We start from the raw sequence: 9,681 nt of genomic DNA, 5'->3' as shown, positions 1-9,681 counted from the left end.
CGTTACCAATAGAGTTCAATGGTAATTGCGACCAACTCGCGACCATAGTTGGCTAACGATGCTTTCGGGAAACGCACCCCAGATCTATAATAATCTATTACAAAATCATGTAATCAACCATGGAATGACCCTGAGGGAAGCTGGCCAACGGGTTCAGCCTAACTTGAGCCGCTACACTGTAGCAAGCATCATAAGGACATTTCGAAATGAGAATCGCTTAGTACAGTCACTTTGCACTAAGTTTTGTAGCACTGCCATACTCTAACGAGAAACACAACAATACCATACATGTAAAAATACGGAAATTGTTACTTTACAGAATTGCTAGACGTCCAGATGCTGGGGGCAGAGGAAGAATGTTCACTGCAGAACAAGAGACCCATATAGTCAATATGGTGATTGCAAATAATTCCATAAGGCTATGAGAAATACAGCAGCGCATAACTGAGGATGACACCACCTTCCAAAACATACACAATGTGAGCATTTCTGTATTATGTAGTGTCTGAATCCGAATGAAACAAATCTACAGAGTCCCTTTTGAAAGAAACAGTGAACGTGTAAAACAACTGCGATATGACTATGAGCAGGTAAGCTATAGTATCATTGGTCCTGAATCTGGAAGTGCATACTGTAGTGCCTGGTGTGCTGCGTTTGTTTTGTCTTGTCCAGAGAGTGATGGAGCTAGAGGGTCATGAACAGCTTTTTGTGGATGAGGCAGGTTTTAACCTCACTAAAACAAGGAGACGTGGCAGGAACATTATTGGACACCGTGCCATAATCAATGTCCCGGAACAACGTGGTGGTAACATAACTATGTGTGCAGCTATAAGTCAAAATGGTGTTGTTCACCATCATGCAACCCTAGGACCATATAACACTGCACACATTATTACATTTCTGGACACCTTACATGACATGCTCACTAATGTTCAGAGACGAGAGGAGACCAGATACGTCATCATATGGGACAATGTTAGTTTCCATAGGGCTGCTTTGGTCCGCAACTGGTTTACAGATCACTCACTCTTCACTGTACTCAACCTCCCCATACTCTCCATTCTTGAATGCAATTAAAGAGTTCTTCTCTGCCTGGCGCTGGAAGGTCTATGACCGTCATCCCCATCAACGCATAAGCTTTTTACAGGCAATGGAGGAGGCATGTGAGGATATTGATCAGGCCTGGATACGGCGTTCCTGAATATATTTTCCCCGGTGCCTTGGACTAGAGGACCAGTAGCGGTTTTAGGCACGGGTGAACCGGGCAGTCGCCCGGGGCGGCATTTTTTCATGTCACATGGGGGGCGGCACGAGCAGTTAAAAAAAATCCTCTGCGTCGCGAAGGTTTTCTATTTTCTATCATTTCAATTCAATTATTGGCAATGGCGCCCCTGCTTGCTGAGAAGGCGCCATGCACAGAAGCGATGTCAAGGGAAGTCTCCTGGTTGGAGGTAACTCACCAAGGGGCCGTTCACATATCGCGTCTTTTGCGCGCTCGAGGTCGTTATTTCAAATGTAGGCGCACGGGAAGCGCGCTCATAATTGAAGCGACGCGCTCATTTTTTCCAGGAGCAGCGAGATGAATTTTTTTTAAACATTTCCGAATGGGGGTGCACACAAACACGTGGGTGTTTTTCTCTTCTCCGTAAATAAATCTTTTAGCAGAGCCACACAGCAAGCGGTTTTCTGTGGTGGAAATCCATTAGCTACTAAAACTTCTTTGTCGTTGTGGAGAGCGCAGTGCATGGTTGTATAGCAACGACAGCCATGGGAAAATCGGACCGAATTTTACTCTTAATAATAAAAGATAAGCTACTGTGCATTATACATGTCAGGAATGTATCTTTATTGACCCATTCTTTTTATAAAGATTATTTAAAGGCTGAAATATGTGAGGTTTATCTTTTTATAAAACCTTTTTTGTCAAAAGTTTATTTGAACGTGTAAATGTTAGTAGATAACATAAAACACACTCCTTTGAAATTTGGCCATCATCTTTAATGCTATTAACTTGGTGAATAGATTTAATTGTGTATTAGGCCTATACTTTTTGAACAAAATTCTGTGTTTAACCGTGATCATTTTGGTCACTATATTCATGAAATGAAAATAATTTTCATAATGATCAACTAAAATCAACTATAATTATGTGTTTTTACAGTAGTCTATAATATGCAAAGTACAATTTTCTATTAAAAAATAATCTCTGATTCTGTCCTTTTCTCTGACATTTAAGAGTGACAGGCCTACAAAAGCTATTTTAGGTCTAAAACAGTTTGGACAGTTGTTAATATTAGAGTTATTAGAAATTATTTAAGAGATCAGTATTGTGTTACTACATAAGTAGCTCTTGGCCACTTTCACTTTTAAAAACTCTATTTCGTGACAAATTATAGTTTAACAAGTCATAATTAAAAGTGTGCCATGCATAGAATTCGAGGCAGTAACCAATGAGCTAATGGTTCCTCCCTGAAAGTTAGATTAATATAGTAAAATAACTGGATTTTGGGGGGTTTTTTCTGTTGGTGGGGGGGGGGGGGGGGTGGGAGGGGGAGGGGGGGGGGGGGGGGGTGGGAGGGGGGGCGCTCGAAGGGGGACTCGCCCAGGGTGTAATTCAATGTAGAACTGCCACTGTAGAGGACATTGCATGTGATGTAGACAAAATTTTGTGGCCGGACCCAGAGAGACGACACGATGTAGACTGAATTTATTTTTTATTTTTTCAGTGAAATTACTATTTTGTGTTTTGACTTGGAAAAAACCCCACTTGTGTTTGTTTTGATGTGTGTAAATAAACACCAGTACTTGAAGTTTGGATCCCTGTATGTTTACAGAACTATGACAAATGTATGACCTCAAAGTGACATAGCCTACTTTGTGCACAGAGAAAGCAAAAGCCAGATGTGTTTTTTATTCATACCATCAGTGTGTAGTTGGCGCATTGTGTGCTTATTAATGTGATGACTTGTGTTAACTGTTTGATACGAAAATACAATTTTTACGAAGGTTTGAAGAGTGTAAAGATCCACTGAAGGCAAGTTGTATAGAGAACCCAAGTGCAGTTTATTTATCAATTAAACAAAACAAAACATGGCGTGGCATGAAGCAAAAGCATGAAACAAAAACCATGACATGACGCTTACCGACAGAGATTACATAGAAACAAAACTTGACCAGGACACATGGCAAACATGAGGGCTTAAATACACAGACTAATGACAAGGGACACCTGTAAACAATGAACAGACGATTAACCAATGACAAGACACATGCCAGGATCACATGACAACGAGGGAATCTCATGACAGACATGGAACTGTCATGATTCTGCCTTCGTTTCCCAGATCTTCTCTTGTCTTGAGGCAGGATCATGACAGACTCATGTTTTATGTGTAAGCACATGGCCATTTGTTTGGGCTGTGTGCTTGCGTTGTCTTGTCACCCTACCCCGCCCCCTTGTTATCTCATCTTGTAATCATGTCATCGCTTTCACCTGTGTTCCTGATTAGTTTGCTCCCTATTTTATCCCCTCATGTTTTCTGTCCTGTGTTGGTACATTGTCAATCATTGCGTATTATTCTCTTATTCTCTATCCTGTGAGTACCTCGTCTGAATGAGAATTGTGAGTTTGTGTTGCTGTTTGTTTCTTGTCTAGTCATCGTCAAGTCAGAATCTAGTCTTCATTTATCTTCTAGTCTTAGTCAAGGTGTTTTTTCCTCCAGTCCTGTTTTGCCCCCTTGTGGGTTTTTGTTTTCTGTTTTGTGTCGTAATAAACCTTGAGTGTCTGCATATCGTCTGCGTTTGGGTTCTCTCCTTCAACCTCATGACAGAATGTACCGACCAAAGAAGAACCCAGCAGACTGAATGTCTTCCCCCGCTAGAACACAACCGACTGACCAAGAACTATGGTGGCAGTTGGCCATCGCCGACAGTTGAGATGGAAGACTTCCATTCCCTCCCCAGGGTGAGTTGTCCCTGAAGAGGTATGCCCAAGTCGTAGAAGAGAAAAGATTCTTCCTGCCTGAGGTCCTGGTTTCTCGCTATTTCATCGCTGGTCTCAACTCTCCTCCTCCTCTGTCTGAACGAGAGGAGCTTACTCTTCGCCCATTTCGAGCAGTGGTGGATTGCTTATCTCGGAGAGAGCCAAAGGGTCCCACGAGGATTTCATCTGCTATTCAGTGGTCCCGGAGGGTCGAGTCCTAGCTGTCGTCACTCAAGGTGATCAGGCTCCCTTCGTTCCTTCTCCCGAGGTTTCATCCAGACCCGCTGATCTCCGTGGCAAACGAGGGAGACGGATTTCATGGGATTCTCCTTCGGAATCATCCTCGACGGAGTCAACGCTGCCTGAGACTGCGTTTTCAGCACCAGTTACGGTCCCCGCGGAGCTTCTCCAACCGGCCACTAGTCCAGCTATGACTTCCACACTGGGACCTAGGAGAAAGAGAAGGAGGAGGGGAGCCTCCCGTCCTTCGTCTCTGCCTGTCCCAGAGCCCGCTACTGCAAGCGCTGTCCCAGAGCCTGCTACTGCAAGTGCTGTCCCAGAGCCAGCTACTGCAAGCGCTGTCCCAGAGCCCGCTACTGCAAGTGCTGTCCCAGGGCCCGCTACTGCAAGCGTTGTCCCAGAGCCGGTTACTCAAGGCGCTATCCCAGAATCTGCTGAGAGAGTTGCGGCCGATCTAGCCGCTAAGGAGGTTCTGCAAGCAGTTTCTGCCCAAGAAGAAATGCCGGTCGTCTTAGCTGCTCGAATCGTATCTGACTATCTTACCGCTCTTGCCAAGATCCTTGAAATGCCACCCAGACCCAATTTACTTTCTAGTCACGAACCCACGACATCAGACAGCGTTTCTCCCGAGTCAAGTGTGTTAAGCCTGAAGGATTCAAGAGAATCAGATGTGTCAAGTCTTAATGATTCTAAGGAATCGAGTCCTGTTCCGAGTCCTGCTTCGAGTCCGGTTCCGAATGATTCAAGTAAAACTAATGTATCAAGTATGGAAGATTCAAGTGAATCGATTCCGGTTCCGAGTCCTGTTCTGAATCCTGCCCTGAGTCAAGCACATTCTAGAGTCATCTGCCCAGATGAACCAGTCCAGTTTATCCGTCCTCTCGAGCAATGACCTGTTCCACAAACACCCGCTTCATCCCCTGTCTTGTCTCCCATGTCGTCGCCCCCTGTTGTCCCCATCAAGACTCCTGTCAAGTCGCCGTGTGTTTCCCCTATCAGCCCTGTCGTTGCCCAGCCCCAGACTGGTTTCCCCAAGACTGTACCTCGTGTTTCTTCATTTAAATCTGCCCATAATCCTTGTCCTAAGCCCTCGTCCCCTCAACCCAAGATCCCCATCTCACCTATCCTCTCTGGATTTCCCCCCATGGACTCAATGTTTTCTCCTCCTCCCCTTCCTTGTTTGTTGTTTTTGTTGTTCCATCCCAACCCTGTTATAGTTTATTCGTGTCTGCCTTTGTTAGTTTTTGTCATGTATTGTTGGTTTGTGTCTATGTCTCAGTCGGTCTTGTCCTGTGTTTAATGTTCCATTGGGGAGCGTCTGGTAGCTGCTGCTTAAGGGAGGGGTTCTGTCATGATTCTGCCTTTGTTTCCCAGATCTTGTCTTGAGGCAGGATCATGACAGACTCATGTTTTATGTGTAAGCACATGGCCATTTGTTTGGGCTGTGTACTTGCGTTGTCTTGTCACCCTACCCCGCCCCCTTGTTATCTCATCTTGTAATCATGTCATCGCTTTCACCTGTGTTCCTGATTAGTTTGCTCCCTATTTTATCCCCTCATGTTTTCTGTCCCGTGTCGGTACATTGTCAATCATTGCGTGTTATTCTCTGTGACAGTCCTGTGAGTACCTCGTCTGAATCCTGTTTAATGAGAATTGTGAGTTTGTGTTGCTGTTTGTTTCTTGTCTAGTCATCGTCAAGTCAGAATCTAGTCTTCATTTATTTTCTAGTCTTAGTCAAGGTGTACTCTCCTACAGTCCTGTTTTGCCCCCACGTGGTTTTTTTTTTTCTGTTTTGTGACGTAATAAACCTTGAGTGTCTGCATATCGTCTGCGTTTTTGTTCTCTCCTTCAAGCTCATGACAGGAACATGACATGAACAAACCAAAACATGACAGACGAGACCAAATCGTGACAAAGAGTTAAGCAAGGTTTATTAGCTTTTGCAAGAGAACTACAATGTTTTGCTGATTTGGTTTTCTTATTTGTGTGTAGAGTTTTGCAAAAATAGCCAATAGTTTTCTAAAAAATGTGCTTAAGCCATCAGAAAAAAACTGTAATAAGTAAATAAACAAATACAAAAACGAAAGTAAAGACGCCAGTCCCTCAAGGTCAACTGCCGCCACACACAGTAAAAACAAAACATTAAATAAAATAGTCCAGGCCTGGCCTCTCTCGTCCTTCACCGTCTTCGCTCCTCCTTTCATGCCTCCGCACCTCCGTGAGAGATGCGAGACCGGTGCGTCGCGCAGGTGTCGCTCATTATCTGTCACGCCACCGGCCTCGCGCCATCCTCCCATGGCCCTCAGCCTCGTCCTGCTCGCCACAGATATGATACGTCCTGCTCGCCCATATTTACTACTAATGAGTTTCAGGATTATAGGGGTTAGAGGGGTTTGGTTTTGTGGTAAAGGTTGGGTTACGGTTAGGGGTAACGTTAACAATCTGTTAATTAAATGCAACTACTTTAAAATTAATTACAATGTACCAACATGTATACGTACATAAGAACATTGTATCAAACTGTTAAGAACGTAGTAGTTAAGGCCACTTAATACAAAGTGTGCTTTTAAAGTATTCGTGAACAGTCATGCAAGTATACTCTCTTTAAGTCATTTTATTTCACTAATATTCTATTATATGTATGCACAGTCTTTCACTAATATTATATTATCTGTAGGTACGTTCTTTTAAGATTTGCAAAGATAAGCTCACTTCTTTTTCACAAGGGTATGTCTGATCATGAAGATGATATCAATATTTTGGTCAATTCAACAGGAAGAGTAAAAGGGACTGTAAAGTTAGTATTTTTTTAGCACAGAGGTTCTGGGTCACAAGATGGATCACAGCATAGTTCTGATAGGATCATGTCTGCCCAAATCAAACTCTATGATGTGTTTTCTTCACACTGTATATCACAATGGTAGAAGTTAAATAAATCCGGCAGATGTCAACATGGGGACATTACACCTTCAACAGGACGTGCTAATGCTATTGTTGGGTCTATGGGAGGTCACAGAATTACAAATTTCAGTGTTGACATTTTTGTTACATTTGTACGACAAACTATTTTAGTACTATGACGGCAAGGCCTTAAAGCTAGCAGACATGGATCGAAAGCCACACATCTTTGATTTCAATTGAATTCATGCGGTTTTTTACATTTCAGCAGTAGGCAATGTTGAGTTATGGCACATAATTATTACAACAGAACTACAAATAACTGCTTCAATTTTCACATCTCCAGGATCAATTTTCCAAATCATTGCTGTATGGTGACTCTGCATGTATGTTTACAAACACAAAACTAATTTCAGTGGTTCAAGTGGTGCCGTTTAAGTGATTGCAAACAATATTATTTGTCAGGTGCTTTAACCTGCGGTAGGCCCCATCGCCGCTCCATTATAAATACAACACAGCGGTTTCCGCCAGGTGAATTTTTCAGAATCGTTCCTCTTCATCTTTCATCTGAAGCAAATAAATGCTTGCTTCTGTGTATGCTGAGGGCAGCTCTTCCCTGTAACATCACTGCATCTCAGAATACCATCTTAGCAAAAAATAGCCGAGTCAAATCAACACGACAGCATTAACCCTCGTTGACTGATGTACCCCGGGGCTCTCACGCATATTTTACCCTGCTTGTGTATTTACATACTACTGTTAGAATCACATATTCACTGTAATGTCAACATTGCTGGGTGCTTTCCATCACTTTGAGGGCACCAACAGAGCAGCAGAGAGAAAATAGCTGCAGGACAGTTTTCAAACGGAAGTGCAGAAAACAGCATGCAAGGCCAATATTTCTAGATTTAAGTGCTTAACATGGAGGACTTTCTGCATGTTTCTGTTTATCATTATGTAGAATAGTTCATCATTAAGTAGACTAACAGTGAAATATTCAACCCTTGGAACCCCAGCTTATGCTACCGGAGGAAGGAAAGTCTCTGAAATGTAACTGTAAAGCGCTGCCCGTGAGTCATTGTTTATTCTTCTGCAATGCTCCAATCACTTTGACTTCATTGCTATGCCGGCAAGGTGGGTTTATGCAGCGTTCTCTTCTCATACTAGAGCGGTAAAGCATGGTGAGAAGGCGGCCTGTCAGATGCCAGTTTGCTGTGAAATTAACATAATTAGTGAAGGTCATTCATATGCATAAGGTTAAACGTTCTAGAGACTGATGCATGCGAGTTGTTTCTAACAAATAAATGAGACTCACAATCAGTATTGAAGAGGCAAACAGAGTTCACATTTTTCAATGGCCGTCTATTGGATTTTTGATTGGCCGCTACAGGCAAGTCTAATCAATTAGAAAAGTCAGAGTTCACAGAACAGGTCGTAGGACTGTACTAAGTTTGGTAAATGTATAGCTTGAAAGATGTCGGAGAAGTTAAAGACAAAAAGGTCTATGATCTTGAAAATGAAAACACCAACAACTTCTATTTATTTCCCCACAAATTATGATAACAGGAGCAGATCATTGATTGATAAAGACTTATTTGCATGTGGTTCCTTGTAAAATACTATTTTATGACCATTTACCATTGTTAGGCAAGTGCAGACAGACAGATGATGATCAGGAATAAAATTCAAATGCAGAGTTTAATAACAATCCAACAGGTTACTAATACATTTTGACATTTCCATCACATAAACAGCTCCAATTGTGTGGCTTTTCTGCTAAGGTAAACTTGCTCTATAGTTGTAATGCGAAGCACAAGTAAAAGTCCTGTGAAACATGAGTCACGATAAAAGAGCTCAAAGACTTGTAGAAGCAAGCTAAAATTACATTGTTGCTTCGGAAGCTGCACTTTTATCTCACGTTTGTTAGTGCCACTCATCGGACACTTTCTGACTGCTGCCATACGTACAACAACCAGTGTAGTAAAACTTTGCAGATTCACATTCATCTGGTTTGGATAAAACCGAAAGAGCTTCTAGCTACACTATGATTACTAATGTTCAGTGATGCGCAAATTAAAACAATATTTTGACTTCTAAAGACACTTTTTGTCTATTCAGATCGTCTGCCACATTAGGTTAATTTCTCGGGGCTTATGTTAGCAAATATTGTTACTAATTGGGATTAATTGAATGAATTATTCAACATGACGTGAATATCACATCACATAAGCAAATCATTTATTTGATCATTATTTGACAATCTATCCACAGGATGTTGGTTTGTCAAGACAATGCAACGAGACTTCTTGTTCAAATGTTTGTTTAAGCAGTATTGTGACGAAAGAGGCAATCAGTTCCATGACATCACAGAATAACGTGGAATAACAACTCCGAAAATGGTGAGTAAAATATCAAGAGAGCGCGAGCAGAGTCTTTTGATGTAAGTCTGCCTCTGCAACAGAATTATGGCTCTAAATTGGTTTCAAGGGACTGCAGCGATGCATGAAATAATGTCCTGTGGCATGTTGCGAAGACTGACTCCCAATGGTAGCACGCACTGA

Source organism: Rhinichthys klamathensis, unplaced genomic scaffold (assembly GCF_029890125.1).
Source record: "Rhinichthys klamathensis goyatoka isolate OS25496 unplaced genomic scaffold, OSU_Roscu_1.1 h1tg000230l_1, whole genome shotgun sequence".
NCBI lineage: Eukaryota > Metazoa > Chordata > Actinopteri > Cypriniformes > Leuciscidae > Rhinichthys > Rhinichthys klamathensis.
Note: the sequence above shows the minus strand (reverse complement) of the source record.